Source organism: Cynocephalus volans, chromosome 10, assembly GCF_027409185.1.
Source record: "Cynocephalus volans isolate mCynVol1 chromosome 10, mCynVol1.pri, whole genome shotgun sequence".
NCBI lineage: Eukaryota > Metazoa > Chordata > Mammalia > Dermoptera > Cynocephalidae > Cynocephalus > Cynocephalus volans.
The window spans coordinates 121,974,381-121,992,290 of NC_084469.1; the positions used below are offsets into that span (position 1 = coordinate 121,974,381).

A 17,910-nucleotide genomic window follows, 5' to 3' on the forward strand; every position below is an offset into this window, starting at 1 on the left:
AGCATTATCCTATTAAAACACGCATGCACACACTCCACCCCCTCATGTGTGTATCCACTTTGCATGTTTGCATGCTCACAAAAGGTCCACAATTGCCACTTAGCAACAGGGACAGGGTAGAACACAGATTATTAGCTTTTTCTTCTTACATCTCCATGTTGTTTGACTTGCTTAAATGACATGTACTAACTTAGTAATGTAAAATATCTAATATGTTAAAAAAAATTAGATGCACAATATAATTTCAAATGTATTAAAATGCACATACCTGGGATGGGAAAAAAATACCAGAGAGAAATATCTTTGTACGTACCAGTGGTTATTATTTAGTGCTAGAATTAGAGGTGATTGCTATTGTATCAAGGTTTTTTGCATTTTCCAAATTTTCCATATTGGGTATCTGTATTAATTTTCTAATCAGAATAAATGGGTGAATGGATGGATGGATGGATGGATGACGGATGGATACACACAGACAGAAGGACAGATAGACGAAAGGAAGGGAAAGATGGAGGGAGGGAGAGAGAGAAAAAAAAGTATATTAAGCAACTGAATGAATGGAAGGCCTCCATTTTCCTTTCCATTTCTTTAGAGGCTCTAGATTTCTGTTTACCCAGTTTCTCCTGCCCCTATCTGCATTCCAGCATTTGAGGGTCCACATGGAAGCTCACAAAGACACGCAGCTGAACCTGATTACAGAGGCAGCAACAAACCACATGGTTTATGTCAATTCCACAATGGGTGAAACCCTCTGGAATTAATATCTGATGAAGAAATAAACCTGTTAACAGGACAGATTTATAGTATTCAAATTACTATTGATCCATTCAGTGCACAACTAATAAAAATCTTCCTTGCGTGACCTTCCACCTTGTGCGTGCTTAAGCAAATTATCTCTAATAAACAAGTATTATCAGGACCCAAGGAAAATGTCAACCTATAAATTACTAATCTCTCCCTCTCTCTCTCTCTCTGAACAGAGCTGGAAGTTAGGCACCAACATCTGTTTTTATGTGCCCTATGACCAAGACTTCAGATCCCCTAAAGTCTCTTCTAACACAGACAAACAACTAACCATGTGGTTTGTTGCTGCATTAGGCACAATAGCACAATAGAATTCTGTTTCCCAATAAGCAACTCAGTGAAAATCACAAAACAACAACTATCTTCTAAGGGGTAATGAGGGAAAATTAAACCTAGTCTAGGAGGCCAGACACTTGGACTCCTGGATCCGAATGTCACCACCTGTGTGACCTTGGGCAAGTCACTTCAAATCCATGTTGTAATTTCAGCCCAGATCAAAATATGTTGATAGGACACTTGGCCTCATTTGGTTAAGTTCCATGATACTTTCTGAAATTTGTGAGAACTGCTTACACATCCCCATTACAGATCTCAAGGAGTCAATGGACCAAAGGTTGGAATCTCCCAGTCCTTTCCTATTCAAACATCTACTGGATTCACTGAGCTTGGCTGTATTCAACTCCCTACATGCTAAAGAAGGGTCAGGCAATAGATTCATAATGGCTCAGAAACAACAGCAGGGCAGCTCTGCTCCACACAGCCATTCGAGGAACCAGGCAGCCAGAGGCTCTGTTGTCTCCAGCTCCGAGATTCTAAGCTCAACCTAGGTGTGATCTTCCTCCTAGGCAGGCTGAAGGAAGAAAAACAAGCATGGAGAATTGCACATTGGAAGGTTTTCCGTTGGTTTAGACTGCAGTTGCTGGGCACTGCTTCGCACACATTGCAAGAGCTAGGATGCTGTCACTTGTTGGGGTACTGCTGATAGGGAGGTTGGGAAGGACACTCGAGAAGTATGTCCCAGGAACAGGAGGTGATGTGCTAACATTATCTGTCACACCGGCTTCAGTGAAACATGAAAGATATGTTGTCATGGGTTTACATATTCACTCACCACTCTGGTAAGCCTTGCTGACCTCGACTTTGAACAAGTTATTTTACATCTCTGAGTTTAATTTTCAGAACACAGGACTCTTAATATGTTCCTCACAGGTTTCTTTTGAGGTTTAAATGAAATTATGAAATCTGGTGCTTTTCACCTCTGTCCCAACAGCACATTCGTCCCCTTACTCTTGACTATCAGACCCACAGAACATTGGTGAGATGTTGAACTGATTCTCCTCACCCCTGCATTTACCTGTCAGGGATATGATAAATGCACATTTTCTTAGAAGATCGTACACAATAAACAGAAAATACAACATTCAACTTTCTAAACAGCTTTCTGTGTGGCACCATGAAATTAATTTCTAAGAGAAGTACTTCAAGATATATTTAACAAAGATTTTAAATTTCTATTATTCAAAAGAAAGAAAATAAAGAGAACAAAATGTGGTCGGAAATAAAGTCAGTCAACCAAATTTTTTTGATAATAATAGTCTACCATCCAAGCAGAGCATCAGATATGCACGGCTCATATCGTTGAAAGGCTGGTTACGTAAAGTGGACTGGGAATTCTTGGAAGATTGAATAAATGGAATTTTTAGTATCTCAAACAGGAGTCAGCAAACTATAGCCCATGGGCCAAATCCTGCCCACAGCTTGTTTTTGTAAGTAAAATATATTGGAAAATGACCACAGTCATTGGTTTATCTATTGCCTATGGTTGTTTTGTGCTATAATGATGCTATGGTCCATATATTTATCCCAAAATTCATATGTTGACAACTAATCCCCAATGTGATAATATTAGGAGGTGGAACCTTTGGGAGGTGAATAAAAAATGAGGGTGAAGCCATGACCAAAAGAGATTTCGAGAAACTCTGGTCTAAATGAAGCAAGTCTGCAGCCGATTCTACCCCTTCTCTCCCACTCTGTTGCCTGTATTCAAATAGAAGAGCTGGTGAATTGATTACAAGCAACAGAACTATTGGAAACTGGAAGGAGAGGGATTTAGGGAGCTGGAATGACACCATAAAAGCCTTATTGGGTGGCTTTTATGAGGCTGAAGCTGCTCAGAGGAGCCTGACCCTAAGAGGTGAGCAGAAGTGTGTAAAAGGCTTGCCTTTGGGATAAATGCATATCAAAACCCGCCCACGGAGGGAGAGCGGGGGAAAAAAGGGAAATGAATAACAAGAACAGGACTTTCACAGGAAAAATTTCCTCCGAAAGCAAGCGAGCAATGAGGCCAGGCGAGGAATAAATGGTGTAGAAATGACAGTCGCTCCTCAGTCGGCCACAACTGCACTGGCGGCTGATAAGATCCAGCATGTGTCACTTGCCACGTCTCTCTTTTCACACTTCAATGTGAACTTTACAGCAAAAGGGGGACAGGAGGCAGTGAAGGGGAAAACAGCGGCTCAGAAGGACTTGTGCACGGAGTGTGAAGCCATTTCAATTTTATATTCGAAAGGACTTTGTAGGTGATCCCATGAATGTGATTATGCCCACCTAATAAAAGCAACATATGCTAAGACAATTAAAAGATTTTATTATACATCTATTCATTGTATTCCATTTTCAGCAGGAGGAGTGCAAACTGACAGGAGGGAAAGGATGCACTGAACAGGAAGGAAAGCAAAAGTCCTCCTGTATTATGCCAGCAGGGAAATGAATAAACAATGATGTATTTTTAACATAAAGATGAATGACTAGATTCCTCTTTATCAGGGGTCTTTTCATCTTGCGAAATGCCAACACTCTGGTTTCATGACTCTGTACTATGAGAAAATATAGCAGAAGACATCACTGCACTTGCTTAAAGCCCTTTGTGATTTGGTGTTCAATCACAAAATTAAGATCTCCAAACAATGTCACAGAGAAAAAGGTATGTCACTGGATTCAAAGTGTAATGACATGATGGCAAATGGAAATCAAGCTAATATTTCCCTGTCCATTCATTCCACATATATTTATTGGGAACCAACTGGCGGGCACAAGTTTATACCAGAGACTAGGGATTCTCTTGGGGAGAAAAGAGTCTGTACTCTCAAGTAGCTCACTGTGACAGATTGCCAGCTTCCCAACAAAAATCTATTTGCTCTTTTTCCTGGGCAAGAAGCTAGATTAATTTGGCAGCCTACTTCACAGTTGGAGATAGCCATGTGACTAGTTCTCACCAATGGAGTGTGGTTGGTGCTGTTAAGAGATACCAGCCTGCTTGATGCAGATATCAACTGGGAGAACGGAACCACAAGGTGGCTCGAGCCTGGGTCCCTGAACACTGTGGAATACAGCTGCCACTGGCCAGGAATACCCACATATGCTGTTCGGTGTGTAAGAAATACAGCTTTTGGGGTTTGAACTGTAATGCATTTTGGGGACTATTTGTTATTGCAGCCTAGTCTATCCTAACTAATACATCCACAACATAGATGCACAAACAATCCATATAAATGTCATTTCAAGACTGTGGTAAGTACTCTAATGTGCACCTTGAGGTATAGGGACACGAGGGAGGAACGTATAACTATATTATGTGAGCCTAGGATTGTTTCATAGAGAAGGCAGCATTTCAGCTGCAACTCAAAGGCATAAAGTACAAGGAATTTGACAGGCAAGGGTGGAGGCAGCAATAGAACTCAGGTAGACGTTGCAGCACAACCAAAACCGGAGAGGTGTGAAAGGATGTGGCCTGTTAGTGGAATTGTGAGTAATTTGGGGAGTGGGGAGCAGGATGTGTGGGAGGCAGGGGTGAAACAGAAGGGCGCACTGGGACCAAACAGTGTCAGGGCTCACATGGGAATGGGGGTCACACATGAGAAACTCTGTGAAAGGATCTTTTTTGTTAAATATTGGTGCTGGGACACAGGGCTGGTGCATTTGCCCGCCTCTAATGCTGGCTGTCCTCGATCAGGATCGGAACACGTCCTCACCAGGTAGGGGCCACAGCTGGGGCAGATATAAACCACAAAAAGTCACCAGCCCTGTGGACTAGAGTTTCCATTCCCTGAGACGCATCCACTTAGGAATGAAGATCAAAGCAAGGGCAAGCGAGCAATCTATCCAGTCAGATCCATGGAACTAACAATAGACGCAGGTGGCCATGCTGGCGGGGTCAGACTGACCAGAACCACAGCTTTGTGGCTGACCTGGTGGTTACATGCAAACACAGACAAAGCCCACCCAAAATAAATTTAAAACCCACACGTGGAGTTCTTAGACACCATCCAAGAAGTAAAAATGTCTTTCTTTAGTCTTCAGAGGAATTAGGTTTTTTATATTCAAAAAAGATGGATTTCAAACTGATTTATAACATCTAATCAGTGAAAAGTACGTTAGCAAATTTCAAACGGCTTTCTTTATTCAAGAAACTGGAATGAGGCATATTAAAAATTAGAATCCTTAAGTCAGAAGTGACCAGTCCTTATGGAGTTATTGTTGGACTCCGTAGGTTGCTCCAAATCCCAAACGCTAGAGAAGTGAAACCCACAGTCAGTGTGTAGGTTTCAGAAGACGTGGGTGGGATGTTGAGAAAGAGGCTGGAATAGTATGGTTAATAGAGGTTAATAACGAATAGTATGTGAGAGAGAAAATGCTTGCATGTTGACATGAGACAAATCCAGATAAGAATTCTATTCTTCGGGGTTACTGCAAATATGAAACAAAATGAATTATGCAAAATGTGAAGGATTTATGTACAACAGCATCTAGTAAAGCCTCAATAAATGAAAGCAACTTTCTTCATCTTTCTATTCTTCTTCATAATTCGTATTAATTTTTCTGTTAAAGTTGTCAAATATATTACTGATTAGCTTCTAAAATTAATCATGAGTAATGTTCACTAATTTTCCAAAAGAACACACCGACGCTTCATTCCACCTCAGTGCTTTGGCTGAAAGTGGAAAATCACCGGACATCACTATACTCTTCATCGTGAAGGATTTGTCATGGTCGTCTGGCCAAGGCATTAATTATTGTATTTGGGGAAAAGACAATCTTCCACTAACTGCCTGACAGGAAGACAACAGAGAAAAGTGCACAGCATTGATAACCGAGCAGCGTCCACCGAGGGCCGCGCTGAGCAGTGCTTGCTCTCTCTGGGAACCACAACGCCCTGTCAGCATTGCTGTCACCTGCCCCACAGCCCTTTGCTCTCAACACCATGGGAGCCGAGACCTCTCGAGACCAAGTTCAAAGAAACATTCTGGTTATATGTGAGAGGTACTTATGATCACGTATCTCGAAAATACGTTATCCTACCAATTCATAAGTTGCCACGCGATCTTACTGGTGAGGCATTTTAAATTAGACGTTTTCAATTCTAAGGGCAAAGTAATCATTTACCATTTTGAAAATTGAAAAAATGTACCCATGTATATAATACATCACCTACCGTCCTCTCCCCTATTCATCTTTCTTTTAATATAGTTCTAGTCAGAGAATATATTCCATTCTGAACACTGCTTTTGTCATTAAACCTTTTATCATGAGTGTTTTTCTCAACTGCCATTTTATTTTAGTGGCTGCCTAATATTCCACCAAGTGAACCTACCATGATTTATGGAATCATTTCCCTGCTGTTTAAGCTTCAAGTAGATTCAAGGTTTCACTGGGTGTTTTTTTGTTTTATTTTTAAAGAGGAGGGCTTTATTTTGTAGGAAATACTTTCTTTCAACGGCTTCGACTGTTGGTGCCTGTGAGCTGCAGTCTCTTTCTGTGTTGTTGAAGATGGTTTGAGGAAGTCTGCTTATGAGGCCTTCAGGGGCCGCCAGTTCAACTATTTGCTTAGAACTGCACTGAGCTTCTGATCCCCACCTCTGCCTGTCAGCTTATTTGGGTTCTGCATGAGGATGGAGGAAAGAGACCCATGTGGGCCATCCTAGCAATCAAATATCCGCACCAGTGGGCTCCTCAATTGTGCCCCAAACATACCAGGCATTTTTATGCATCTAAGATGGTTCAAGGATGGTTCTCTGCATCTGGAATGTGTCACTTGCATGCTGCTCAGAAGGCCCAGGATGGGAGCAGATGATAGGAATTGATAGGGTTTATTCTGCAAAGAGGCAGATGCAGATGGACGCAGGACTAGAGATATGGACACATATATGTTCCAAACGTGATTAACAATGGTTTTTATGCTGGAAAAGATTTTTCTGGGGAGAATCCTGGATGCCTCTCCAATGCATTGAGACGGTTTTACTTAGGCATTCAAGTTACAATTTTGTATTTCCATGACCTTTTTGTACACACACACACACCACACACAAAGAGAGAGAGAGAGAGAGAGATAAGAAACCATCTTTCACAGTCAGTCTTTGCCATTAGCAATGAGATTGCCCCATTTGGGGGGAAAGAAACACACCCTTGAAGACACATTCTATCCCAGAGTAGACATCCTGGATACAACTCCTACCATGACACAGTGAGGAACAAACATTGGAGGGCCTACTCTGAGCCAGGTACTGAGCTGGGAGCTATGGGTACAGAGGTGGGTGGTTGCTGCTCTTAAAGATTTTGCAGCCCAGAGCAGAAATAGAAGGCTTTGAAGTAACTCGGACACAAGCTAAGGAGGGCTGTGTGCACTGAAATAATGTATCTTTAACCAACTCTGAAGTCCACGCTTTCTGCAAAACAGCAGCTGCATTTATTATACACCTCCTACATACCAAGAACCATGCAAAGCTTAGGGATACACATGGTTCCTGTCCCCTAAAGGCTCAAGGTCAAGTGGGGAAATGGCAACATAAGAACACCATGAGGGCTGTGACAGAAGTCTGCGGTGTGTGTCCAGGAGCCCACACAGATGCAGCTCCTGGCATCCACCTGCTACATGGTGACAGAGCACAGTCACGCGCTGCACAGGGGAGGGTCCAGACTTGCCCTCCCTCCACAGGCTTCTGCTGGCTCTCCGAGTTCCTAAGAGCTGGGATGACCTGCCTGACTCATGGCAAACTGCCAACTGCATTTGAAACCCAAGCCTGTATATCAAAATGCAGGAAGCCATCTTAAAAGAACGCACTAATTAGCTTCCTGGGATTTCCGATTTTAAAAGCTCCTATGATCGAATTTGTTTCGGTAATTTTTTTTAAAGGATTCTGAAGATTGGTTCTGCTGTCAGGACATCAGAAAACAAAAAAATGAGATAACAAACTGACTGGTTTCCACTGTGGAGTGCTTTCAATGTGAATGGAGGAAAAACGTCCACCTAGTGGCTGATAAAAAGCAATATGGTATTAAAAGGCCACAATGCACAGTGAGGACCCAACCTTCCTTGGGTGACCTGATCCGACACTGAGTTGCTCCTGAAGAGTATTTCTGAGCACCCATTGTCAGAGAACCTAGGGCTGCCGTTTTCATTTAGACAAGGGATGAAGAAAAACACAAACAAAAAACAAAACAAAATTTTGATTCTGGGTTGAAAAATGATGTGAATGATCACAAAAGAATTTTTCTAATAAACCACCAATCCCTGTTTTCACTAGGACAGAGAGAGCTAATAATGGAAAAGATGCATGTAATAATTGTATTTGTTCAGTGTGGAGGAATAAATAACTACAGTGCTACTCTGTTAAGATTATACACTATATAATCATAATATTAAATACGTCCTATAATTGAAAGCCATTATCGAAATACTTCTTTCTAGAGTTAATCCCTTCCTCTGAGCAGCCCGTGAACCTTTTCGTGTCTGCATTTTCCCCGAGTGTCCACACCCAGGGTTGTAATTATCTGTTGGCATGTGTCTTCCAAGCTAGTCTGCAACCTCAAAGGCAGTTACTGCATACATTCCACCCATCTCGCCCTCCACGTGCCTAGCACCGGGGAGTAAATGTTCACTGTTGAAATGAATGTGTTCCATTTCCTCTTGAAGTTCACTTTTCTAGGCTGGCTAATCCTTCAGTCTATTCCTGGAAACATTTCCCAACATCTCACATTTTTCTTAAATTGGGGAGTGTGCGTGGGGGAATATTTAGATAAATCAATGTATTTAAAATTTGTAAGCAAGGCACTAATAAGCATCAACCCACAGGAATCACAAAGACTTGGCCAAAGTCAATGAAGAATCATGAGCTATCACCCCCAAACCTGGAAAGTCCTCATCTTCTGCTTACATTTCTTTTAAAAAAGATGACCTTGCAAATTACAGCCTTATAAATTTCACTTCTAAATTTGGAACGCTACTGAAAGAAAAAAAAATCGTAAAATGAACTTGCAAAATCTTAAAGAGGGCATTTACTGTAAAAGAAGAAATAATTCTTGACTGTGAAAAGTGAGTTCTGGTTTTTTGTTGTGTTTTAATTTTTAAAAAATTATCTTTTTCAACAGAATCAAACAATCATTTGCTCCTAGGGAAGTAATTCACAGTCTATTTTCTATTCACAGTAATTCACGTTTTTTTTTTTCTTAATCTGACATTATTTTGAGTATGAATGACTCATTGACTTATTATACTGCTACCATCTTTATGCAAAGATAATATTAAGTGGTCATATCTGTTTGATTATAAGATGTTCCTTCCAAGAAAATGTATCAGAAGGCAGAGGAGAGCGCTTTTGGAATCAGACCTGGATCAAATTCCACCTTTGCTACTTGCTAGCTAGGTGACCTTGGGCAGATCGTGTAACCTCTCTGATCCCCTCTTTCCTCAACTATAAGTTGGAGAAGAGGACAACATCAGGATTGTGGTAAGGATTAAATGAGATGATGTTTGTAAAGAGAAATGTGCAAAAGGAACATAGGCCATTCAACAGGGAATCGTTTCCTCTGGGAAAACACAATTTGCTTGGGTTACTGAAGGACATTATTGCAACTTTTCCAGAGACTGTGAAAAACACAGGAGATCCCAACTTGTCTGAGCTGGTTTGGGCTCACTATAAAATCTCCTTTTGGGAAGGGTGTCCATAAGACTGCAATGCCCTATGAGAGCACCCGAGTGTTGGTCAACAGAAGCAGATCTCCTGGGCCTCTGTGCATGATCGCCAATATGGGATTTTTTTCTCCATCTTTCTTTATGGGTCTACCAGGCCTGCTGTAAGAACTTCCCTGGAAGAGAGCAATCTCAACTAGACCCCTCTCGCTGTTTATAGTCAGGAAAAGGGTCCAGGGAGGAAAATGGGAAGCCCCAGGATGACTAAGGGAGTCAATGACAAGTTTGGGCTAAAGACCAGGCCTCTGACCCGTGATCTGGGTTTGCAACCACGCTGCTCACCTTCCTGTGTAGTCGGTCCACTCTAACTGCAACGTGTATTGAACAATCTACTTTCTAGTTGTCTATGAGAGCTTGTGCAATTGTTTCTGGCTTTAGCTATTTCTATGAGTAACAAAGGACCTGCTCAAAATTCCTCTTTCCCATCCTTGATTCTGGGCAGTGGGGGATTTGACTAGCTTCAAAAGTATAGCCTGAGGAGGTGAAAGGAAATGCACGGAAGGTTCACAGGCTCTGCTCAGTGAGACCCTCTGCAGCCATGGGGAAGCACTACATTTCCACCGTTCTTCCCACTTAACAGATGGAGACTACATTTCACAATGTAGTCGTGTGTACAGTTGTCATGGATTATGCAGTGATGGCCTTCTGGGGCTTGGTCTTGTGATCTAAGTCTTTTCTGCTCTGTGACACATAACAGGTCTCAGATATTTGATGTGGTGGAAACAAGCCACAGTCTAAAGTCAGGAAAACCTGGAGTCAGATGCATCTGCCTCTGAAATGGGTGACTTTGGACACACTGTTTAACATCTGCAAGACTTAGTTTCCTCATCTCTACCTCGGGGCAAAATGGATTGACTTTTCAGAGTTGTGAGGTGAGGAATTAAATGGAATCATGTTTATAAAACAGCTAGTGTGTGCCTTGCCCATATTAATTTGTAGGTAATATATTCTCCATAACTTTCTCTAAAAAAAGGTTCAAAGATTTTTAAAGAAGCTCTGGGATCAAGACTTTTCTAGTAGGCCTATTTTCAAAGTTGGATGGTTTATATAATAAAAAAAAACCTTTAACTTTTTAAAGGGATTTTTCACATACACAAGTTTTTTAGTTTTCCAAAATGCACAGGAATTAGAGAAAGCTGATTGGAAGCATAGGGAGACTGAATTCCAGCCTCAGCAGGGATAAAAATAATCACTGGGCTGTTGGGCAGGCAGAAGGACTTTGCTGGTACTCAGTTTCCCCCTCCACCTTGCACGGCCTTCCTCCCTTTCCCTGAAGGGCACTGCAAAACTGAGATGAGAATCTACAGGTGAAAGCGCCTGGAAATTCTAGTCAGCACTTGTAGAAGGTATCATTATCACTCTCTTGCCTCCCTCCACTTTTCTAGGCTACCCATCCTCCATTCTTGGGTAATATGGATCTGCGAAGGGGTGGGCAGGGAGCAGGGAGCAACTGAAATAACATGGACGAGATGCCTGCTGGCTATTTCAGTTACAAGTTCAGTAAGTCCCTGGGGCTTGATTATAGTTACCTGAGAAGGCTCCTTAACTCTTTCTGCAGAAATGAATTTAACTAAAAGTCTAGTGCCTTACAAGAAGTATTAAGGCAGGGGTTTTATGCAAAATGGTGCAGCCACTGTGGACAACAGTTTGGCAGTGACTCAAAAAGTTAAACCTAGACTTCTCATATAACCAAGCAATTCCAGTCCTAGGTATGAAGATACTTCAAAAAGTTCATGGAAAAATAGAACTAAAAGATAATATAGAGGGCTGGCCTGTGGCTCACTTGCGAAAGTGCAGTGCTGATAACACCAAGGCCATGGGTTTGGATCCCTATATAGGTATGGCCAGTTAGATCACTTGGGAGAGCGTGGTGCTGACAACACCAAGTAAAGGGTTAAGATCTCCTTACCGGTCATCTTTAAAAAAAAAAAAAAAAAGATAATATGAATCTTTCCATAAACTGTTTGAAGATCCTTTGTGTATACCTAAGAGAAATGAAAACATAAGCCCATAGAGAAACTTGTACACCAATGTTTATAGACGCATTATTTATAATAACCAGAAGATGGAAACAACCCAAATATCCATCAGTGGATGAATGAATAAACAAAACGTGGTGTATTTATGCAATGGACTATTATTCAGCCACAAAAAGGAATGAAGTACTGACACTTGCTACAACTTAAATGAACCTTGAAAACACTATGGTAAGCAAAGAAAGCTAGACACAAAAGGTCACATACTGTATGACGCCTTTCATGTATATCCCAGAATAGACAAGTCCATAGAGACTGAAAGCATGTAAGTTAGAAGACGGGAAGTGGGTATGGGGTATTTTTCTGGGGTGATAAAAAAGTTTTAAAACTAGAAGAAGGTGGCAGTTGCACAACAGTAAATGCCACTGAATATTACACTTTCAAATGGTTAATTGCATGTTATGTGAATTTTACTTCCATTTAAAAAAATATTGGTAGGAAAAATATTTTAAAAACAACAACAGGGGTTTTGAAGTCACTGTGGCGGAACTGGAATCTCATCTCTGCCCTATTGGACCGTGCGACCTTGGGCAAGTGGCTTGGGCACCACAGGCTTTGATTTCATTGTCTTCAAGATGGTGAGAATGAAAACGTGTGGAGTCCAGGAAGGATCCCGAGAGACACGGGAAGCAAAGCAGCTAGGGCGGCCCGTGTGCACTGGTGACACTTGAGATGCCAGCTGCCTCCCTGCTGTTCCCCCACTGCGTGTCTACCTGTCTCTAAGGGAGAAGCCAGCTGAGCCCCCCATGTCATTGAGTAAATGTTCTTAAGAGAAACTACAAACTACACAGAGAGTGCTAAGAATGTTATGATAATCACACAACACCACTCAGAAATGGCATTTTTACTATTTTATCATAGTGATTTCTGTCCTCCTTTTATTTCTAAATAACAAAACAAAACACTTCTGATGAATTTGAAATTTATTGTGCCCTCTATACTAAACTCAGTGTCTCTTTTGAGTAAGTAAGAAAGTCCATTAAAGAATTAATATGTGGAGAAATAATTGATTCATTCGACTGGCCTTCATTCAGGGCCTACTATGAGCAGGATACGTCCTGCAGGCTGCAGACACAATGATACAGAGCTTCATTTTAATTACTAAGTTGGACATGGGCTGGAGGTGGCAGTTCAGAGATATTTAAAGACAGCAGTCACCATGTGCCTTGGTTAGCTAACTATACTAAATAAAATTGGTAGTTTGTTTTCTGGACTAAGCAGCACAACTCAAAAAACAAGTCCATCTGACATCTTCAAGGCACCAGTTACCCAGCAATTGTGCTGTTAGGAAATTTTGAAAATGTGGGCTATTGCCCTTAGGGTGTGATTGTGAACTCTTAATGAAAAACAGAATGGTATATGAATGGACACAGTGGCTCTATAACAAAGGAGGGAGGGTTTACCATTGGGGTGGGGTGAAGAGGACACAAAAAGTAACAAATCTGCAAATTAATAAGGATTTAAAACATAACCTTTGGGGGAAAATAACGCAATTCCATCCTCCTGTGTCTCAGAAATCCAGGCCTGGAAAAGCCCTGGCTGGAATGCCCAGCTTGCTGAGTTGGGAGCAAGGTAGAGAAGGTGAGGAGGACACTCGCACCCTGCTTCCAGAATGACTAAAGTAAATTTCTTTGTAATTTCATGTTTTCCTAAAAACAAGATGATTTGTTTGCACCATAACAAAAAAGTCGAAAATGGACTTTGGAGATACCCTGAATTATGCAGGGAGGTAAAGCTAGTTTATGCTGCTGGGGATACGGTCTTTTCAAAGGAGATCACTGTACCTGAAATGTAGATAGTTATAAAAATGGCATTAATTTGCTTAGACCGAGAGATTTTCACAGGAGAGCAACTAGCAGAAAACATTATGAAAATGTCCAAGAGGGCTGGTAATTGAGTTGATTAGTATGACCTTGGTTATGAAGGTAATAGAAGAGGGACTGGTGCTTAGACTGAGTTATAACCCTGTTCCCGGTTCGGTGATGGAGTGAGGGATGTAATTTGTTCAGGCTGACTTGGAGTAGCCAAGCCTGCCTCTGACAAAGTAATACACTGACTAGCCGAGCTTGGCCTGCTTTTTACCCTGACAGAGTAAACAGGACAGGGTCAAATAAGAAATGATGGACTGGGCTCATGTGCTTGTTCTCTGTGTAGACAGGCTGTGGGCAGAACCTTCTGGACAAGAGCCCCAAGAAGCATTCACTCCTTGCCTCTGGACTTCCAAAGAGGGAAAATAATACAACTGCTCCCCAGCTGCAACAAAACAAAGCAAAATACCAGCATAAACAAGGAATAAACCCGAGAAGGTCTATGCTGAATTCACTCTGGCTCTGTTTTTCGTATTTTTTATAGACATTTGTGAAGCAATATGCTACTGGCTGCGGTGGGAAATTTAGCTGCATTAATCAAAAGAAAGGATCCAATGTCTGGCTCTAAAGCTCATTTTGTTTCCACTACACATGGCAAGACTATAAGCAAGGTTCTCTCAGTTACAGTATGTACACCTGCACACATACACATGCAAAATTGACCCCCACAATGATATTTTCAATAGTTGTTTATTAGGTAGGGCCAATGGACACCCAAAGCTCTGAGGCTGAGTATATGAAGTTACCAGCATTGTAACTACTTGTATAAAAGTTCATATCCAAGGAGTTCTATCCACTTTCTCATCTGTGATGATCTTCTGCATCAAGTTCTCCCTAGAAGGCGATCTTACATAAAGTCTGGAATAACTCTGTGACTTCAGAAACTGCTATGGCACCCAGAGACCCTCAAATAAAAGTTAAAAGTCTGTGCAGAATAATCTTGAACATTTTACATTTACTATTCATGATGAATGCATGAGGGACGTGAACGAGAGAGTTGTACTGGGTAAATAACAACAGGGTATCTCCATGCACACTTGGTTTCCTTCATGGGGTGTGTGTGTATGTGTGTGTATTTGTATGTTTTATAAGACTCCAATTTTGGGGTTGGGGCTCCACAAATGACAAAGGGCCCAGAATCCCTTGTCTCCTTGCCTCTGTCACTGTGCCTGCTGACCCTCTAGTGAAAAGGATCTGACCACCACATGCGAGTGGAATAAATTATCGCTGACACTCCAATATTTAATTATGCAGCTGTCAGAGCGGCCCTTTCGAAATTCATTTTAATAAAGTGAGAACTTTCCCTTTCAAGGTTAGAGTGAGGGGAGTCACCTTTGGTGTCAGCCGGAGGTCTCCACCATGAGCTCTGCATTCTTGCTCTGGACGCCTGTCACTTGGCCTGATAGAAGGACCTGATAACAGCTCTGATGCCTGGTGGCCTCCCCCCATCCCTGCCTGAATGAACATCCTTCATTTAAACCCACAATAATGAGGACCTCAAAGTCAGAGAGGCGGGCACAAGGGCAGCCTGTCGGGGGAAAAAATGGCTTCTTATTATAAAATTCACTCGATGTGGAAGTAGCAATCTAAAAGCAATCATGTCCATCTCCCCGTTTTAACTGGTTAACCAGAAATATTTAACATGGTAGAAGGGGGAAAAAAAAAAAAACTCTGGGGTTAAGGGTGGGGTGCCAGACACTGCCACTCCTCAATTGCTGTGGCTCCCAAACTTACGAAAGAGACATAAAAGTGTTGATTTATATTTTTCTATAAAATAAAAAATGGTATTATAGTTTTTGTAGTCTGGTTTCTGGGCCATAAAGTTGCACCAAGGAAAAGCTTTCATATGGCAAACTGAATATGTGAATGCCATCATGTCTGCCTATTGTACGTAGGTCTGAAGTCCATGTTTGGACTACATTTCTCACTGTGTATATGTAAACCGTGTCTACAGACAACATGCAAAGAGAAAACATGGGCCAACTCGACAGGCACAGCCTGACTGGTTCCTCTCTTCTCTTTTCTCTCCAATCCCTCTTCTATTTCCCTTTCCTTTAGTTTTCATTCTCCCTTCTCTCACTTACTCTAGTTTTCATTTTGCTGTCTCCCCCCACCTCCACCCCACCTCCTCTTCCTCTTTCTCTCTGACAACGTGATGAATATGGATTGATTAGTGACTGTGTGCTAGGCATTGCCCAGGGTTCTCTGTATGCCGATCTCTTGCAGTGCTCAGAGCAGCTCTTTGAATTAGGTGCCTTAATGATTGTTCCCAATTTTACAAACGAGGAAACTGAGGCTCAGAGAGACGAATAGTCTTACTGAAGACCCCCTGAAAGTACAGAACTCCACTAAATCCAGGCAGTTTCCAGCGCTCACTCTGCTACGTTCATTCCCTCTTTCTCCGGTCTCTTCCTCACTAAGTCTTTTGCTCCCTTTGCCCCTCCTCCCTTCCTTCCTCTCTCTGCCTCATCTCTCCTTCCCAGGTTTCTGTACACCATGTTTCCACCAGAATATATAACAGCTCCAAGTGGATGCACCCATGCTGTAACTCTTGTCAACAAACACTGGTTTTGGAAAGAGGCTGCATCCTGTGTGAATGCTGGATAAATGCCTGAAAGAACACTTGCATGTGACTGTTGAAAGGTGCTTTCTCCGAACCATAAGTAATAACCAAATCTGTCCATAAGCATGTTTTCTGGGGAACAACATTCTCTTCCCCGAGACTGGGAGACAGCTACTGAGATGAATTAGAGAGACAGGAGGCAGAAAGCAACACCTTGGCTTCCACTTTGCCACTCTCTGTGGAGACCTGATTTGCAGAGGGGCTGCAGACCTCACCTAGGGCCTCTAGCCAGCTCCCCCAGCACAGCCTCAAGTGCAGCAGATTTGCAGGTTGCCCTTTGTGTTAACTCCTGAGCCTCTCAGTGGAGACTCAGGATAGCTGAGGACACAGCGCCTTGGTGTGGCCTGTAGAGAGGGTGAGGCTGAGGAAGAAGTCATGGCCTGCTCTTAATTATGTCCTGCCCCAGTCTGGGGTCTCAGCCCTGAGGGCCACCCTTGCCACTTCATGTTTGCCATCAGTGTTGCACACTAGAGAAATACCAGTGGTACTGGGACAGCTGAGAGTTAGTATCCTATTTACAGAATCCAAAAGAAGCCCCCAGACTTGAAACAGACAACCAGAGGTGAGGGGGAGTGGTACAATCTGTGCTCATTACTCTGATCTGCACGGCACTGACCCCAAACTGGCAAGGCAGGAAACTGATTCGAGGCAGTAAATTCCTCCCTAGAGCCCCCGCATCTGTCACATAGGAAGCCTTCAATGACGGTTTGTTGAATGATTAGACAAACGAGTGTTTCATACCAGCATTTCATCAACCCAAAGATAAATACAAAAATACCTCTTGGCCCATGAAAACAATTGTGTAAAATCAGGCACTTTTATTTACAGGTAGGAACACTCAGCAAGAGATCAGGGGATGGTCTGGAGGTAAACCAGTGACAGTAACCACTGGTGACTTTAAGTTGTCCAGGAAAAGGATGAGTACAGGAGGCAGGTATCTTGGTTCTGGTCTTGGCCACTGCCAACTTATTGAGACACTTATACAGTAGATTCATATCTGCAGGCTTCTGTTGGCCTTTCTAGAGCCTGGGAAGAAAGGTAAAGGCCTAGGTTTTCCCCCCTAAGGGGACAATCACAAGACAGCCCAGAAAGGTGGGAGAAGTAGCATTTGTTAAAGTGAAAAAATTTAGATATAATTTACTGAGAAATTTTTCATGTCTGTTCCTCTCTTACCTGCCATTCCCACCAACTCCCACTTTCTCTTTAGCCATTATTCATTGGGTGTTTATTTTATGTGCCAAGCTTATGCTATAGGCTTTTCATTTAAACCTTACAGTAACCTTAGGTGGGAAGGAGGCACTGTAATGACCTCCATCTTAGAGGTAGAGAAACTGAGGCTGAGCAAGGTCAATAACTAGTTCAAGGTCATTTAGCTAGTAAAAGGCAGGAGAATTGGAAACTGGCTTTGCTTGACCCCAGTGGTGGTGCTCTTAAATGCCATGCCATATTTTACCAAGTATGTTGGTAATCCACTGTTCCTTCTACCCTGGAAGTGAGTCCAGAATTGCCTTTCCTCATATGTGACAGACCTTTACTGAGATCTGTGTTAAAAAA

At 42.2% G+C, this 17,910-nt stretch overlaps 1 protein-coding gene across 1 annotated transcript in view; it reads right to left on the bottom strand.

Annotated features, from left to right (window-relative positions):
• Positions 1-17,910, bottom strand: part of WWOX (WW domain containing oxidoreductase) — a 983,029-nt gene that overhangs the window by 30,307 nt on the left and 934,812 nt on the right. The window lies entirely within an intron of this gene.